Genomic DNA, 20,062 nt, shown 5'->3' on the forward strand with positions numbered 1-20,062 from the left:
GAGGGGAAAGCTGTAACTTTCTGAGATGATTTCACAGAACACAAAGAAGTTTCTCAGAAAGCTTCTTTCTCTTTGTTATCGGAGGATATTACTTTGGCCCTATAGTCTTCAAAGGGATCCGAAATATCTGTTCTCAGATTCCACAGAAATAAGGCTAGCAAAGAGATCCACGAAATACAGATGTAACTCTGTGAGATGAATTAATAGTACACTAAGCAGTTTCTCAGAAAGCTTCTTTCCAGATTGCATCTGAGGATATTTCCTTTTTCACCATAGCCCTCTATGGGCTTCCAAATATCTCTATGCCAATTCCACAAGAACTGTCTTAGCGAAAGGCTTCTTGAGGGGAAAGCTGTAACTCTGTGAGATGATTTCACAGAACACAAAGAAGTTTCTCAGAAAGCTTCTTTCTCTTTGTTATCGGAGGATATTTCCTTTGGCCCTATAGTCTTCAAAGGGATCCGAAATATCTGTTCTCAGATTCCACAGAAATAAGGCTAGCAAAGAGATCCACGAAATACAGAGGTAACTCTGTGAGATGAAATAACAGAACACTAAGCAGTTTCTCAGAAAGCTTCTTTCCAGATTTCATCTGAGGATATTTCCTTTTTCACCGTAGCCCTCTATGGGCTTCCAAATATCACTTTGCCAATTCCACAAGAACTGTCTTAGCGAAAGGCTTCTTGATGGGAAAGCTGTAACTCTGTGAGATGAATTCTCAGAACACAAAGAAGTATCTCAGAAAGCTTCTTTCTCTTTGTTATCGGAGCATATTTCCTTTGGCTCTATAGTCTTCAAAGAGATCCGAAATATCTGTTCTCAGATTCCACAGAAATAAGGCTAGCAAAGAGATCCATGAAATACAGATGTAACTCTGTGAGATGAATTAACAGAACACTAAGCAGTTTCTCAGAAAGCTTCTTTCTAGATTTCATCTGAGGATATTTCCTTTTTCACCATAGCCCTCTAAGGGCTTCCAAATATCACTTTGAAAATTCCACAAGAACTGTCTTAGTGAAAGGCTTCTTGAGGGGAAAGCTGTAACTCTGTGAGATGATTTCACAGAACACAAAGAAGTTTCTCAGAAAGCTTCTTTCTCTTTGTTTTCGGAGGATTTTTCCTTTGGCCCTATAGTCTTCAAAGGGATCCGAAATATCTGTTCTCAGATTCCACAGAAATAAGGCTAGCAAAGAGATCCAGGAAATACAGATGTAACTCTGTGAGATGAATTAACAGAACACTAAGCAGTTTGCCAGAAAGCTTCTTTCCAGATTTCATCTGAGGGTATTTCCTTTTTCACCATAGCCCTCTATGAGCTTCCAAATATCACTTTGCCAATTCCACAAGAACTGTCTTAGTGAAAGGCTTCTTGAGGGGAAAGCTGTATCTTTCTGAGATGATTTCACAGAACACAAAGAAGTTTCTCAGAAAGCTTCTTTCTCTTTGTTATCAGAGGATATTTCCTTTGGCCCTATAGTCTTCAAAGGGATCCGAAATATCTGTTTTCAGATTCCACAGAAATAAGGCTAGCAAAGAGATCCACGAAATACAGATGTAACTCTGTGAGATGAATTAACAGATCACTAAGCACTTTCCCAGAAAGCTTCTTTCCAGATTTCATCTGAGGATATTTCCTTTTTCACCATAGCCCTCTATGGGCTTCCAAATATCACTTTGCCAATTCCACAAGAACTGTCTTAGTGAAAGGCTTCTTGAGGGGAAAGCTGTAACTTTCTGAGATGATTTCACAGAACACAAAGAAGTTTCTCAGAAAGCTTCTTTCTCTTTGTTAGCGGAGGATATTACTTTGGCCCTATAGTCTTCAAAGGTATCCGAAATATCTGTTCTCAGATTCCACAGAAATAAGGCTAGCAAAGAGATCCACGAAATACAGATGTAACTCTGTGAGATGAATTAACAGAACACTAAGCAGTTTCTCAGAAAGCTTCTTTACAGATTTCATCTGAGGATATTTCCTTTTTCACCTACCCCTCTATGGGCTTCCAAATATCACTTTGCCAATTCCACAAGAACTGTCTTAGCGAAAGGCTTCTTGAGGGGAAAGCTGTAACTCTGTGAGATGATTTCACAGAACACAAAGAAGTTTCTCAGAAAGCTTCTTTCTCTTTGTTATCGGAGGATATTTCTTTGGCCCTATAGTCTTCAAAGGGATCCGAAATATCTGTTCTCAGATTCCACAGAAATAAGGCTAGCAAAGAGATCCACGAAATACAGATGTAACTCTGTGAGATGAATTAACAGTACACTAAGCAGTTTCTCAGAAAGCTTCTTTCCAGATTTCATCTGAGGATATTTCCTTTTTCACATAGCCCTCTAGGCGCTTCCAAATATCACTTTGCCAATTCCACAAGAACTGTCTTAGCGAAAGGCTTCTTGAGGGGAAAGCTGTAACTCTGTGAGATGATTTCACAGAACACAAAGAAGTTTCTCAGAAAACTTCTTTCTCTTTGTTATCGGAGGATATTTCCTTTGTCCCTATATTCTTCAAAGGTATCCGAAATATCTGTTCTGAGATTACACAGAAATAAGGCTAGCAAAGAGATCCACGAAATACAGGTGTAACTCTGTGAGATGACTTAACAGAACACTAAGCAGTTTCTCAGAAAGCTTCTTTCCAGATTTCATCTGAGGATATTTCCTTTTTCACCATAGCCCTCTAGGGGCTTCCAAATATCACTTTGCCAATTCCACAAGAACTGTCTTAGCGAAAGGCTTCTTGAGGGGAAAGCTGTAACTCTGTGAGATGATTTCACAGAACACAAAGAAGTTTCTCAGAAAGCTTCTTTCTATTTGTTATCGGAGGATATTTCCTTTGGCCCTATAGTCTTCAAAGGGATCCGAAATATCTGTTCTCAGACTCAACAGAAATAAGGCTAGCAAACAGATCCACGAAATACAGATGTTACTCTGTGAGATGAAATAACAGAACACTAAGCAGTTTCTAAGAAAGCTTCTTTCCAGATTTCATCTGAGGATATTTCCTTTTTCACCATAGCCCTCTATGGGTTTCTAAATATCACTTTGCCAATTCCACAAGAACTGTCTTAGCGAAAGGCTTCTTGAGGGGAAAGCTGTAACTCTGTGAGATGATTTCACAGAACACAAAGAAGTTTCTCAGAAAGCTTCTTTCTCTTTGTTATCGGAGGATATTTCCTTTGGCCCTATAGTCATCAAAGGTATCCGAAATATCTGTTCTGAGATTCCACAGAAATAAGGCTAGCAAAGAGATCCACAAAATACAGATGTAACTCTGTGTGATGAATTAACAGAACACTAAGCAGTTTCTCAGAAAGCTTCTTTCCAGATTTCATCTGAGGATATTTCCTTTTTCACCATAGCCCTCTATGGGCTTCCAAATATCACTTTGCCAATTCCACAAGAACTGTCTTAGTGAAAGGCTTCTTGAAGGGAAAGCTGTAACTTTGTGAGACGATTTCACAGAACACAAAGAAGTTTCTCAGAAAGCTTCTTTCTCTTTGTTATTGGAGGATATTACTTTGGCCCTATAGTCTTCAAAGGGATCCGAAATATCTGTTTTCAGATTCCACACAAATAAGGCTAGCAAAGAGATCCACGAAATGCAGATGTAAGTCTGTGAGATGAATTAACAGAACACTAAGCAGTTTCTCAGAAATCTTCTTTCCAGATTTCATCTGAGGATATTTCCTTTTTCACCATAAAACTCTAAGGGATTCCAAATATCACTTTGCCAATTCCACAAGAACTGTCTTAGCGAAAGTCTTCTTGAGGGGAAAGCTGTAACTCTGTGAGATGATTTCACAGAACACAAAGAAGTTTCTCAGAAATCTTCTTTCTCTTTGTTATCGGAGGATATTTGCTTTGGCCCTATAGTCTTCAAAGGTATCCGAAATATCTGTTCTCAGATTCCACAGAAATAAGGCTAGCAAAGAGATCCACGAAATACAGATGTATCTCTGTGAGGTGAATTAACAGAACACTAAGCAGTTTCTCAGAAAGCTTCTTTCCAGATTTCATCTGAGGATATTTCCTTTTTCACCATAGCCCTCTAGGCGCTTCCAAATATCACTTTGCCAATTCCACAAGAACTGTCTTAGCGAAAGACTTCTTGAGGGGAAAGCTGTAACTCTGTGAGATGATTTCACAGAACACAAAAAAGTTTCTCAGAAAACTTCTTTCTCTTTGTTATCGGAGGATATTTCCTTTGTCCCTATATTCTTCAAAGGTATCCGAAATATCTGTTCTCAGATTCCACAGAAATAAGGCTAGCAAAGAGATCCACGAAATACAGGTGTAACTCTGTGAGATGAATTAACAGAACACTAAGCAGTTTCTGAGAAAGGTTCTTTCCAGATTTCATCTGAGGATATTTCCTTTTTCACCATAGCCCTCTATGGGCTTCCAAATATCACTTTGCCGATTCCACAAGAACTGTCTTAGCGAAAGGCTTCTTGATGGGAAAGCTGTAACTCTGCGAGATGAATTCACAGAACACAAAGAAGTATCTCAGAAAGCTTCTTTCTCTTTGTTATCGGAGCATATTTCCTTTAGCTCTATAGTCTTCAAAGAGATCCGAAATATCTGTTCTCAGATTCCACAGAAATAAGGCTAGCAAGAGATCCACGAAATACAGATGTAACACTGTGAGATGAATTAACAGAACACTAAGCAGTTTCTCAGAAAGCTTCTTTCCAGATTTCATCTGAGGATATTTCCTTTTTCACCATAGCCCTCTAAGGTCTTCCAAATATCACTTTGCCAATTCCACAAGAACTGTCTTAGGGAAAGGCTTCTTGAGGGGAAAGCTGTAACTCTGTGAGATGATTTCACAGAAGACAAAGAAGTTTCTCAGAAAGCTTCTTTCTCTTTGTTTTCGGAGGATTTTTCCTTTTCCCCTATAGTCTTCAAAGGGATCCGAAATATCTGTTCTCAGATTCCACAGAAATAAGGCTAGCTAAGAGATCCACGAAATACAGAGGTAACTCTGTGAGATGAAATAACAGAACACTAAGCAGTTTCTCAGAAAGCTTCTTTCCAGATTTCATCTGAGGATATTTCCTTTTGCACCATAGCCCTCTTGGGGCTTCCAAATATCACTTTGCCAATTCCACAAGAACTGTCTTAGAGAAAGGCTTCTTGAAGGGAAAGCTGTAACTCTCTGAGCTGATTTCACAGAACACAAAGAAGTTTGTCAGAAAGCTTCTTTCTCTTTGTTATCGGAGGATATTTCCTTTGGCCCTATAGTCTTCAAAGGGATCCGAAATATCTGTTCTGAGATTCCACAGAAATAAGGCTAGCAAAGAGATCCACGAAATACAGATGTAACTCTGTGAGATGAATTAACAGAACACTAAGCAGTTTCCCAGAAAGCTTCTTTCCAGATTTCATCTGAGGATATTTCCTTTTTCAACATACCCCTCTATGGGCTTCCAAATATCACTTTGCCAATTCCACAAGAACTGTCTTAGCGAAAGGCTTCTTCAGGGGAAAGCCGTAACTCTGTGAGATGATTTCACAGAACACAAAGAAGTTTCTCAGAAAGCTTCTTTCTCTTTGTGATCGGAGGATATTACTTTGGCCCTATAGTCTTCAAAGGGATCCGAAATATCTGTTCTCAGATTCCACACAAATAAGCCTAGCAAAGAGATCCACGAAATACAGAGGTAACTCTGTGAGATGAAATAACAGAACACTAAGCAGTTTCTCAGAAAGCTTCTTTCCAGATTTCATCTGAGGATATTTCCTTTTTCACCGTAGCCCTCTATGGGCTTCCAAATATCACTTTGCCAATTCCACAAGAACTGTCTTAGCGAAAGGCTTCTTGAGGGGAAAGCTGTAACTTTCTGAGATGATTTCACAGAACACAAAGAAGTTTCTCAGAAAGCTTCTTTCTCTTTGTTATCGGAGGATATTACTTTGGCCCTATAGTCTTCAAAGGGATCCGAAATATCTGTTCTCAGATTCCACAGAAATAAGGCTAGCAAAGAGATCCACGAAATACAGATGTAACTCTGTGAGATGAATTAATAGTACACTAAGCAGTTTCTCAGAAAGCTTCTTTCCAGATTGCATCTGAGGATATTTCCTTTTTCACCATAGCCCTCTATGGGCTTCCAAATATCTCTATGCCAATTCCACAAGAACTGTCTTAGCGAAAGGCTTCTTGAGGGGAAAGCTGTAACTCTGTGAGATGATTTCACAGAACACAAAGAAGTTTCTCAGAAAGCTTCTTTCTCTTTGTTATCGGAGGATATTTCCTTTGGCCCTATAGTCTTCAAAGGGATCCGAAATATCTGTTCTCAGATTCCACAGAAATAAGGCTAGCAAAGAGATCCACGAAATACAGAGGTAACTCTGTGAGATGAAATAACAGAACACTAAGCAGTTTCTCAGAAAGCTTCTTTCCAGATTTCATCTGAGGATATTTCCTTTTTCACCATAGCCGTCTAGGGGCTTCCAAATATCACTTTGCCAATTCCACAAGAACTGTCTTAGCGAAAGGCTTCTTGAAGGGAAAGCTGTAAATCTGTGAGCTGATTTCACAGAACACAAAGAAGTTTATCAGAAAGCTTCTTTCTCTTTGTTATCGGAGGATATTTCCTTTGGCCCTATAGTCTTCAAAGGGATCCGAAATATCTGTTCTGAGATTCCACAGAAATAAGGCTAGCAAAGAGATCCACGAAATACAGATGTAACTCTGTGAGATGAATTAACAGAACACTAAGCAGTTTCCCAGAAAGCTTCTTTCCAGATTTCATCTGAGGATATTTCCTTTTTCACCATAGCCCTCTATGGACTTCCAAATATCACTTTGCCAATTCCACAAGAACTGTCTTAGTGAAAGGCTTCTTGAGGGGAAAGCTGTAACTTTCTGAGATGATTTCACAGAACACAAAGAAGTTTCTCAGAAAGCTTCTTTCTCTTTGTTATCGGAGGATATTTCCTTTGGCCCTATAGTCTTCAAAGGGATCCGAAATATCTGTTCTCAGATTCCACAGAAATAAGGCTAGCAAAGAGATCCACGAAATACAGATGTAACTCTGTGAGATGAATTAACAGTACACTAAGCAGTTTCTCAGAAAGCTTCTTTCCAGATTTCATCTGAGGATATTTCCTTTTTCACCATAGCCCTCTAGGCGCTTCCAAATATCACTTTGCCAATTCCACAATAACTGTCTTAGCGAAAGGCTTCTTGAGGGGAAAGCTGTAACTCTGTGAGATGATTTCACAGAACACAAAGAAGTTTCTCAGAACACTTCTTTCTCTTTGTTATCGGAGGATATTTCCTTTGTCCCTATATTCTTCAAAGGTATCCGAAATATCTGTTCTCAGATTACACAGAAATAAGGCTAGCAAAGAGATCCACGAAATACAGGTGTAACTCTGTGAGATGACTTAACAGAACACTAAGCAGTTTCTCAGAAAGCTTCTTTCCAGATTTCATCTGAGGATATTTCCTTTTTCACCATAGCCCTCTATGGGCTTCCAAATATCACTTTGCCGATTCCACAAGAACTGTCTTAGCGAAAGGCTTCTTGATGGGAAAGCTGTAACTCTGTGAGATGAATTCTCAGAACACAAAGAAGTATCTCAGAAAGCTTCTTTCTCTTTGTTATCGGAGCATATTTCCTTTGGCTCTATAGTCTTCAAAGAGATCCGAAATATCTGTTCTCAGATTCCACAGAAATAAGGCTAGCAAAGAGATCCACGAAATACAGGTGTAACTCTGTGAGATGAATTAACAGAACACTAAGCAGTTTCTCAGAAAGCTTCTTTCCAGATTTCATCTGAGGATATTTCCTTTTTCACCATAGCCCTCTAGGGGCTTCCAAATATCACTTTGCCAATTCCACAAGAACTGTCTTAGCGAAAGGCTTCTTGAGGGGAAAGCTGTAACTCTGTGAGATGATTTCACAGAACACAAAGAAGTTTCTCAGAAAGCTTCTTTCTATTTGTTATCGGAGGATATTTCCTTTGGCCCTATAGTCTTCAAAGGGATCCGAAATATCTGTTCTCAGACTCAACAGAAATAAGGCTAGCAAACAGATCCACGAAATACAGATGTTACTCTGTGAGATGAAATAACAGAACACTAAGCAGTTTCTAAGAAAGCTTCTTTCCAGATTTCATCTGAGGATATTTCCTTTTTCACCATAGCCCTCTATGGGTTTCTAAATATCACTTTGCCAATTCCACAAGAACTGTCTTAGCGAAAGGCTTCTTGAGGGGAAAGCTGTAACTCTGTGAGATGATTTCACAGAACACAAAGAAGTTTCTCAGAAAGCTTCTTTCTCTTTGTTATCGGAGGATATTTCCTTTGGCCCTATAGTCATCAAAGGTATCCGAAATATCTGTTCTGAGATTCCACAGAAATAAGGCTAGCAAAGAGATCCACAAAATACAGATGTAACTCTGTGTGATGAATTAACAGAACACTAAGCAGTTTCTCAGAAAGCTTCTTTCCAGATTTCATCTGAGGATATTTCCTTTTTCACCATAGCCCTCTATGGGCTTCCAAATATCACTTTGCCAATTCCACAAGAACTGTCTTAGTGAAAGGCTTCTTGAAGGGAAAGCTGTAACTTTGTGAGACGATTTCACAGAACACAAAGAAGTTTCTCAGAAAGCTTCTTTCTCTTTGTTATTGGAGGATATTACTTTGGCCCTATAGTCTTCAAAGGGATCCGAAATATCTGTTTTCAGATTCCACACAAATAAGGCTAGCAAAGAGATCCACGAAATGCAGATGTAAGTCTGTGAGATGAATTAACAGAACACTAAGCAGTTTCTCAGAAATCTTCTTTCCAGATTTCATCTGAGGATATTTCCTTTTTCACCATAAAACTCTAAGGGATTCCAAATATCACTTTGCCAATTCCACAAGAACTGTCTTAGCGAAAGTCTTCTTGAGGGGAAAGCTGTAACTCTGTGAGATGATTTCACAGAACACAAAGAAGTTTCTCAGAAATCTTCTTTCTCTTTGTTATCGGAGGATATTTGCTTTGGCCCTATAGTCTTCAAAGGTATCCGAAATATCTGTTCTCAGATTCCACAGAAATAAGGCTAGCAAAGAGATCCACGAAATACAGATGTATCTCTGTGAGGTGAATTAACAGAACACTAAGCAGTTTCTCAGAAAGCTTCTTTCCAGATTTCATCTGAGGATATTTCCTTTTTCACCATAGCCCTCTAGGCGCTTCCAAATATCACTTTGCCAATTCCACAAGAACTGTCTTAGCGAAAGACTTCTTGAGGGGAAAGCTGTAACTCTGTGAGATGATTTCACAGAACACAAAAAAGTTTCTCAGAAAACTTCTTTCTCTTTGTTATCGGAGGATATTTCCTTTGTCCCTATATTCTTCAAAGGTATCCGAAATATCTGTTCTCAGATTCCACAGAAATAAGGCTAGCAAAGAGATCCACGAAATACAGGTGTAACTCTGTGAGATGAATTAACAGAACACTAAGCAGTTTCTGAGAAAGGTTCTTTCCAGATTTCATCTGAGGATATTTCCTTTTTCACCATAGCCCTCTATGGGCTTCCAAATATCACTTTGCCGATTCCACAAGAACTGTCTTAGCGAAAGGCTTCTTGATGGGAAAGCTGTAACTCTGCGAGATGAATTCACAGAACACAAAGAAGTATCTCAGAAAGCTTCTTTCTCTTTGTTATCGGAGCATATTTCCTTTAGCTCTATAGTCTTCAAAGAGATCCGAAATATCTGTTCTCAGATTCCACAGAAATAAGGCTAGCAAGAGATCCACGAAATACAGATGTAACACTGTGAGATGAATTAACAGAACACTAAGCAGTTTCTCAGAAAGCTTCTTTCCAGATTTCATCTGAGGATATTTCCTTTTTCACCATAGCCCTCTAAGGTCTTCCAAATATCACTTTGCCAATTCCACAAGAACTGTCTTAGGGAAAGGCTTCTTGAGGGGAAAGCTGTAACTCTGTGAGATGATTTCACAGAAGACAAAGAAGTTTCTCAGAAAGCTTCTTTCTCTTTGTTTTCGGAGGATTTTTCCTTTTCCCCTATAGTCTTCAAAGGGATCCGAAATATCTGTTCTCAGATTCCACAGAAATAAGGCTAGCTAAGAGATCCACGAAATACAGAGGTAACTCTGTGAGATGAAATAACAGAACACTAAGCAGTTTCTCAGAAAGCTTCTTTCCAGATTTCATCTGAGGATATTTCCTTTTGCACCATAGCCCTCTTGGGGCTTCCAAATATCACTTTGCCAATTCCACAAGAACTGTCTTAGAGAAAGGCTTCTTGAAGGGAAAGCTGTAACTCTCTGAGCTGATTTCACAGAACACAAAGAAGTTTGTCAGAAAGCTTCTTTCTCTTTGTTATCGGAGGATATTTCCTTTGGCCCTATAGTCTTCAAAGGGATCCGAAATATCTGTTCTGAGATTCCACAGAAATAAGGCTAGCAAAGAGATCCACGAAATACAGATGTAACTCTGTGAGATGAATTAACAGAACACTAAGCAGTTTCCCAGAAAGCTTCTTTCCAGATTTCATCTGAGGATATTTCCTTTTTCAACATACCCCTCTATGGGCTTCCAAATATCACTTTGCCAATTCCACAAGAACTGTCTTAGCGAAAGGCTTCTTCAGGGGAAAGCCGTAACTCTGTGAGATGATTTCACAGAACACAAAGAAGTTTCTCAGAAAGCTTCTTTCTCTTTGTGATCGGAGGATATTACTTTGGCCCTATAGTCTTCAAAGGGATCCGAAATATCTGTTCTCAGATTCCACACAAATAAGCCTAGCAAAGAGATCCACGAAATACAGATGTAACTCTGTGAGATGAATTAACAGAACACTAAGCAGTTTCTCAGAAAGCTTCTTTACAGATTTCATCTGAGGATATTTCCTTTTTCACCATACCCCTCTATGGGCTTCCAAATATCACTTTGCCAATTCCACAAGAACTGTCTTAGTGAAAGGCTTCTTGAGGGGAAAGCTGTAACTTTCTGAGATGATTTCACAGAACACAAAGAAGTTTCTCAGAAAGCTTCTTTCTCTTTGTTATCGGAGGATATTACTTTGGCCCTATAGTCTTCAAAGGGATCCGAAATATCTGTTCTCAGATTCCACAGAAATAAGGCTAGCAAAGAGATCCACGAAATACAGATGTAACTCTGTGAGATGAATTAATAGTACACTAAGCAGTTTCTCAGAAAGCTTCTTTCCAGATTGCATCTGAGGATATTTCCTTTTTCACCATAGCCCTCTATGGGCTTCCAAATATCTCTATGCCAATTCCACAAGAACTGTCTTAGCGAAAGGCTTCTTGAGGGGAAAGCTGTAACTCTGTGAGATGATTTCACAGAACACAAAGAAGTTTCTCAGAAAGCTTCTTTCTCTTTGTTATCGGAGGATATTTCCTTTGGCCCTATAGTCTTCAAAGGGATCCGAAATATCTGTTCTCAGATTCCACAGAAATAAGGCTAGCAAAGAGATCCACGAAATACAGAGGTAACTCTGTGAGATGAAATAACAGAACACTAAGCAGTTTCTCAGAAAGCTTCTTTCCAGATTTCATCTGAGGATATTTCCTTTTTCACCATAGCCGTCTAGGGGCTTCCAAATATCACTTTGCCAATTCCACAAGAACTGTCTTAGCGAAAGGCTTCTTGAAGGGAAAGCTGTAAATCTGTGAGCTGATTTCACAGAACACAAAGAAGTTTATCAGAAAGCTTCTTTCTCTTTGTTATCGGAGGATATTTCCTTTGGCCCTATACTCTTCAAAGGGATCCGAAATATCTGTTCTGAGATTCCACAGAAATAAGGCTAGCAAAGAGATCCACGAAATACAGATGTAACTCTGTGAGATGAATTAACAGAACACTAAGCAGTTTCCCAGAAAGCTTCTTTCCAGATTTCATCTGAGGATATTTCCTTTTTCACCATAGCCCTCTATGGACTTCCAAATATCACTTTGCCAATTCCACAAGAACTGTCTTAGTGAAAGGCTTCTTGAGGGGAAAGCTGTAACTTTCTGAGATGATTTCACAGAACACAAAGAAGTTTCTCAGAAAGCTTCTTTCTCTTTGTTATCGGAGGATATTTCCTTTGGCCCTATAGTCTTCAAAGGGATCCGAAATATCTGTTCTCAGATTCCACAGAAATAAGGCTAGCAAAGAGATCCACGAAATACAGATGTAACTCTGTGAGATGAATTAACAGTACACTAAGCAGTTTCTCAGAAAGCTTCTTTCCAGATTTCATCTGAGGATATTTCCTTTTTCACCATAGCCCTCTAGGCGCTTCCAAATATCACTTTGCCAATTCCACAATAACTGTCTTAGCGAAAGGCTTCTTGAGGGGAAAGCTGTAACTCTGTGAGATGATTTCACAGAACACAAAGAAGTTTCTCAGAACACTTCTTTCTCTTTGTTATCGGAGGATATTTCCTTTGTCCCTATATTCTTCAAAGGTATCCGAAATATCTGTTCTCAGATTACACAGAAATAAGGCTAGCAAAGAGATCCACGAAATACAGGTGTAACTCTGTGAGATGACTTAACAGAACACTAAGCAGTTTCTCAGAAAGCTTCTTTCCAGATTTCATCTGAGGATATTTCCTTTTTCACCATAGCCCTCTATGGGCTTCCAAATATCACTTTGCCGATTCCACAAGAACTGTCTTAGCGAAAGGCTTCTTGATGGGAAAGCTGTAACTCTGTGAGATGAATTCTCAGAACACAAAGAAGTATCTCAGAAAGCTTCTTTCTCTTTGTTATCGGAGCATATTTCCTTTGGCTCTATAGTCTTCAAAGAGATCCGAAATATCTGTTCTCAGATTCCACAGAAATAAGGCTAGCAAAGAGATCCATGAAATACAGATGTAACTCTGTGAGATGAATTAACAGAACACTAAGCAGTTTCTCAGAAAGCTTCTTTCCAGATTTCATCTGAGGATATTTCCTTTTTCACCATAGACCTCTAAGGGCTTCCAAATATCACTTTGAAAATTCCACAAGAACTGTCTTAGTGAAAGGCTTCTTGAGGGGAAAGCTGTAACTCTGTGAGATGATTTCACAGAACACAAAGAAGTTTCTCAGAAAGCTTCTTTCTCTTTGTTTTCGGAGGATTTTTCCTTTGGCCCTATAGTCTTCAAAGGGATCCGAAATATCTGTTCTCAGATTCCACAGAAATAAGGCTAGCAAAGAGATCCAGGAAATACAGATGTAACTCTGTGAGATGAATTAACAGAACACTAAGCAGTTAGCCAGAAAGCTTCTTTCCAGATTTCATCTGAGGGTATTTCCTTTTTCACCATAGCCCTCTATGAGCTTCCAAATATCACTTTGCCAATTCCACAAGAACTGTCTTAGTGAATGGCTTCTTGAGGGGAAAGCTGTATCTTTCTGAGATGATTTCACAGAACACAAAGAAGTTTCTCAGAAAGCTTCTTTCTCTTTGTTATCAGAGGATATTTCCTTTGGCCCTATAGTCTTCAAAGAGATCCGAAATATCTGTTCTCAGATTCCACAGAAATAAGGCTACCAAAGAGATCCACGAAATACAGATGTAACTCTGTGAGATGAATTAACAGAACACTAAGCACTTTCCCAGAAAGCTTCTTTCCAGATTTCATCTGAGGATATTTCCTTTTTCACCATAGCCCTCTATGGGCTTCCAAATATCACTTTGCCAATTCCACAAGAACTGTCTTAGTGAAAGGCTTCTTGAGGGGAAAGCTGTAACTTTCTGAGATGATTTCACAGAACACAAAGAAGTTTCTCAGAAAGCTTCTTTCTCTTTGTTAGCGGAGGATATTACTTTGGCCCTATAGTCTACAAAGGGATCCGAAATATCTGTTCTCAGATTCCACAGAAATAAGGCTAGCAAAGAGATCCACGAAATACAGATGTAACTCTGTGAGATGAATTAACAGAACACTAAGCAGTTTCTCAGAAAGCTTCTTTACAGATTTCATCTGAGGATATTTCCTTTTTCACCTACCCCTCTATGGGCTTCCAAATATCACTTTGCCAATTCCACAAGAACTGTCTTAGCGAAAGGCTTCTTGAAGGGAAAGCTGTAACTCTGTGAGCTGATTTCACAGAACACAAAGAAGTTTTTCAGAAAGCTTCTTTCTCTTTGTTATCAGAGGATATTTCCTTTGGCCCTATAGTCTTCAAAGGGATCCGAAATATCTGTTCTCAGATTCCACAGAAATAAGGCTGGCAAAGAGATCCACGAAATACAGATGTAACTCTGTGAGATGAACTAACGGAACACTAAGCAGTTTCCCAGAAAGCTTCTTTCCAGATTTCATCTGAGGATATTTCCTTTTTCACCATAGCCCTCTATGGGCTTCCAAATATCACTTTACCAATTCCACAAGAACTGTCTTAGTGAAAGGTTTCTTGAGGGGAAAGCTGTAACTTTCTGAGATGATTTCACAGAACACAAAGAAGTTTCTCAGAAAGCTTCTTTCTCTTTGTTATCGGAGGATATTACTTTGGCCCTATAGTCTTCAAAGGGATCCGAAATATCTGTTCTCAGATTCCACAGAAATAAGGCTAGCAAAGAGATCCACGAAATACAGGTGAAACTCTGTGAGATGAATTAACAGAACACTAAGCAGTTTCTCAGAAAGCTTCTTTCCAGATTTCATCTGAGGATATTTCCTTTTTCACCATACCCCTCTATGGGCTTCCAAATATCACTTTGCCAATTCCACAAGAACTGTCTTAGCGAAAGGCTTCTTGAGGGGAAAGCTGTAACTCTGTGAGATGATTTCACAGAACACAAAGAGGTTTCTCAGAAAGCTTCTTTCTCTTTGTTATCGGAGGATATTTCCTTTGGCCCTATAGTCTTCAAAGGGATCCGAAATATCTGTTCTCAGATTCCACAGAAAAAAGGCTAGCAAAGAGATCCACGAAATACAGATGTAACTCTGTGAGATGAATTAACAGAACACTAAGCAGTTTCTAAGAAGGCTTCTTTCCAGATTTCATCTGAGGATATTCCCTTTTTCAACATAGCCCTCTATGGGCTTACAAATATCACTTTGCCAATTCCACAAGAACTGTCTTAGCGAAAGGCTTCTTGAGGGGAAAGCTGTAACTCTGTGAGATGATTTCACAGAACACAAAGAAGTATCTCAGAAAGCTTCTTTCTCTTTGTTATCGGAGCATATTTCCTTTGGCTCTATAGTCTTCAAAGAGATCCGAAATATCTGTTCTCAGATTCCACAGAAATAAGGCTAGCAAAGAGATCCATGAAATACAGATGTAACTCTGTGAGATGAATTAACAGAACACTAAGCAGTTTCTCAGAAAGCTTCTTTCCAGATTTCATCTGAGGATATTTCCTTTTTCACCATAGACCTCTAAGGGCTTCCAAATATCACTTTGAAAATTCCACAAGAACTGTCTTAGTGAAAGGCTTCTTGAGGGGAAAGCTGTAACTCTGTGAGATGATTTCACAGAACACAAAGAAGTTTCTCAGAAAGCTTCTTTCTCTTTGTTTTCGGAGGATTTTTCCTTTGGCCCTATAGTCTTCAAAGGGATCCGAAATATCTGTTCTCAGATTCCACAGAAATAAGGCTAGCAAAGAGATCCAGGAAATACAGATGTAACTCTGTGAGATGAATTAACAGAACACTAAGCAGTTTGCCAAAAGCTTCTTTCCAGATTTCATCTGAGGGTATTTCCTTTTTCACCATAGCCCTCTATGAGCTTCCAAATATCACTTTGCCAATTCCACAAGAACTGTCTTAGTGAATGGCTTCTTGAGGGGAAAGCTGTATCTTTCTGAGATGATTTCACAGAACACAAAGAAGTTTCTCAGAAAGCTTCTTTCTCTTTGTTATCAGAGGATATTTCCTTTGGCCCTATAGTCTTCAAAGAGATCCGAAATATCTGTTCTCAGATTCCACAGAAATAAGGCTAGCAAAGAGATCCACGAAATACAGATGTAACTCTGTGAGACGAATTAACAGAACACTAAGCACTTTCCCAGAAAGCTTCTTTCCAGATTTCATCTGAGGATATTTCCTTTTTCACCATAGCCCTCTATGGGCTTCCAAATATCACTTTGCCAATTCCACAAGAACTGTCTTAGTGAAAGGCTTCTTGAGGGGAAAGCTGTAACTTTCTGAGATGATTTCACAGAACACAAAGAAGTTTCTCAGAAAGCTTCTTTCTCTTTGTTAGCGGAGGATATTACTTTGGCCCTATAGTCTTCTAAGGGATCCGAAATATCTGTTCTCAGATTCCACAGAAATAAGGCTAGCAAAGAGATCCACGAAATACAGATGTAACTCTGTGAGATGAATTAACAGAACACTAAGCAGTTTCTCAGAAAGCTTCTTTACAGATTTCATCTGAGGATATTTCCTTTTTCACCTACCCCTCTATGGGCTTCCAAATATCACTTTGCCAATTCCACAAGAACTGTCTTACCGAAAGGCTTCTTGAGGGGAAAGCTGTAACTCTGTGAGATGATTTCACAGAACACAAAGAAGTTTCTCAGAAAGCTTCTTTCTCTTTGTTATCGGAGGATATTTCCTTTGGCCCTATAGTCATCAAAGGTATCCGAAATATCTGTTCTGAGATTCCACAGAAATAAGGCTAGCAAAGAGATCCACAAAATACAGATGTAACTCTGTGTGATGAATTAACAGAACACTAAGCAGTTTCTCAGAAAGCTTCTTTCCAGATTTCATCTGAGGATATTTCCTTTTTCACCATAGCCCTCTATGGGCTTCCAAATATCACTTTGCCAATTCCACAAGAACTGTCTTAGTGAAAGGCTTCTTGAAGGGAAAGCTGTAACTTTGTGAGACGATTTCACAGAACACAAAGAAGTTTCTCAGAAAGCTTCTTTCTCTTTGTTATTGGAGGATATTACTTTGGCCCTATAGTCTTCAAAGGGATCCGAAATATCTGTTTTCAGATTCCACACAAATAAGGCTAGCAAAGAGATCCACGAAATGCAGATGTAAGTCTGTGAGATGAATTAACAGAACACTAAGCAGTTTCTCAGAAATCTTCTTTCCAGATTTCATCTGAGGATATTTCCTTTTTCACCATAAAACTCTAAGGGATTCCAAATATCACTTTGCCAATTCCAAAAGAACTGTCTTAGCGAAAGTCTTCTTGAGGGGAAAGCTGTAACTCTGTGAGATGATTTCACAGAACACAAAGAAGTTTCTCAGAAATCTTCTTTCTCTTTGTTATCGGAGGATATTTGCTTTGGCCCTATAGTCTTCAAAGGTATCCGAAATATCTGTTCTCAGATTCCACAGAAATAAGGCTAGCAAAGAGATCCACGAAATACAGATGTATCTCTGTGAGGTGAATTAACAGAACACTAAGCAGTTTCTCAGAAAGCTTCTTTCCAGATTTCATCTGAGGATATTTCCTTTTTCACCATAGCCCTCTAGGCACTTCCAAATATCACTTTGCCAATTCCACAAGAACTGTCTTAGCGAAAGACTTCTTGAGGGGAAAGCTGTAACTCTGTGAGATGATTTCACAGAACACAAAAAAGTTTCTCAGAAAACTTCTTTCTCTTTGTTATCGGAGGATATTTCCTTTGTCCCTATATTCTTCAAAGGTATCCGAAATATCTGTTCTCAGATTCCACAGAAATAAGGCTAGCAAAGAGATCCACGAAATACAGGTGTAACTCTGTGAGATGAATTAACAGAACACTAAGCAGTTTCTGAGAAAGGTTCTTTCCAGATTTCATCTGAGGATATTTCCTTTTTCACCATAGCCCTCTATGGGCTTCCAAATATCACTTTGCCGATTCCACAAGAACTGTCTTAGCGAAAGGCTTCTTGATGGGAAAGCTGTAACTCTGCGAGATGAATTCACAGAACACAAAGAAGTATCTCAGAAAGCTTCTTTCTCTTTGTTATCGGAGCATATTTCCTTTAGCTCTATAGTCTTCAAAGAGATCCGAAATATCTGTTCTCAGATTCCACAGAAATAAGGCTAGCAAGAGATCCACGAAATACAGATGTAACACTGTGAGATGAATTAACAGAACACTAAGCAGTTTCTCAGAAAGCTTCTTTCCAGATTTCATCTGAGGATATTTCCTTTTTCACCATAGCCCTCTAAGGTCTTCCAAATATCACTTTGCCAATTCCACAAGAACTGTCTTAGGGAAAGGCTTCTTGAGGGGAAAGCTGTAACTCTGTGAGATGATTTCACAGAAGACAAAGAAGTTTCTCAGAAAGCTTCTTTCTCTTTGTTTTCGGAGGATTTTTCCTTTTCCCCTATAGTCTTCAAAGGGATCCGAAATATCTGTTCTCAGATTCCACAGAAATAAGGCTAGCTAAGAGATCCACGAAATACAGAGGTAACTCTGTGAGATGAAATAACAGAACACTAAGCAGTTTCTCAGAAAGCTTCTTTCCAGATTTCATCTGAGGATATTTCCTTTTGCACCATAGCCCTCTTGGGGCTTCCAAATATCACTTTGCCAATTCCACAAGAACTGTCTTAGAGAAAGGCTTCTTGAAGGGAAAGCTGTAACTCTCTGAGCTGATTTCACAGAACACAAAGAAGTTTGTCAGAAAGCTTCTTTCTCTTTGTTATCGGAGGATATTTCCTTTGGCCCTATAGTCTTCAAAGGGATCCGAAATATCTGTTCTGAGATTCCACAGAAATAAGGCTAGCAAAGAGATCCACGAAATACAGATGTAACTCTGTGAGATGAATTAACAGAACACTAAGCAGTTTCCCAGAAAGCTTCTTTCCAGATTTCATCTGAGGATATTTCCTTTTTCAACATACCCCTCTATGGGCTTCCAAATATCACTTTGCCAATTCCACAAGAACTGTCTTAGCGAAAGGCTTCTTCAGGGGAAAGCCGTAACTCTGTGAGATGATTTCACAGAACACAAAGAAGTTTCTCAGAAAGCTTCTTTCTCTTTGTTATCGGAGGATATTACTTTGGCCCTATAGTCTTCAAAGGGATCCGAAATATCTGTTCTCAGATTCCACACAAATAAGCCTAGCAAAGAGATCCACGAAATACAGATGTAACTCTGTGAGATGAATTAACAGAACACTAAGCAGTTTCTCAGAAAGCTTCTTTACAGATTTCATCTGAGGATATTTCCTTTTTCACCATACCCCTCTATGGGCTTCCAAATATCACTTTGCCAATTCCACAAGAACTGTCTTAGTGAAAGGCTTCTTGAGGGGAAAGCTGTAACTTTCTGAGATGATTTCACAGAACACAAAGAAGTTTCTCAGAAAGCTTCTTTCTCTTTGTTATCGGAGGATATTACTTTGGCCCTATAGTCTTCAAAGGGATCCGAAATATCTGTTCTCAGATTCCACAGAAATAAGGCTAGCAAAGAGATCCACGAAATACAGATGTAACTCTGTGAGATGAATTAATAGTACACTAAGCAGTTTCTCAGAAAGCTTCTTTCCAGATTGCATCTGAGGATATTTCCTTTTTCACCATAGCCCTCTATGGGCTTCCAAATATCTCTATGCCAATTCCACAAGAACTGTCTTAGCGAAAGGCTTCTTGAGGGGAAAGCTGTAACTCTGTGAGATGATTTCACAGAACACAAAGAAGTTTCTCAGAAAGCTTCTTTCTCTTTGTTATCGGAGGATATTTCCTTTGGCCCTATAGTCTTCAAAGGGATCCGAAATATCTGTTCTCAGATTCCACAGAAATAAGGCTAGCAAAGAGATCCACGAAATACAGAGGTAACTCTGTGAGATGAAATAACAGAACACTAAGCAGTTTCTCAGAAAGCTTCTTTCCAGATTTCATCTGAGGATATTTCCTTTTTCACCATAGCCGTCTAGGGGCTTCCAAATATCACTTTGCCAATTCCACAAGAACTGTCTTAGCGAAAGGCTTCTTGAAGGGAAAGCTGTAAATCTGTGAGCTGATTTCACAGAACACAAAGAAGTTTATCAGAAAGCTTCTTTCTCTTTGTTATCGGAGGATATTTCCTTTGGCCCTATACTCTTCAAAGGGATCCGAAATATCTGTTCTGAGATTCCACAGAAATAAGGCTAGCAAAGAGATCCACGAAATACAGATGTAACTCT

Source organism: Macaca fascicularis, chromosome 5 (genome assembly GCF_037993035.2).
Source record: "Macaca fascicularis isolate 582-1 chromosome 5, T2T-MFA8v1.1".
Taxonomy (NCBI): domain Eukaryota; kingdom Metazoa; phylum Chordata; class Mammalia; order Primates; family Cercopithecidae; genus Macaca; species Macaca fascicularis.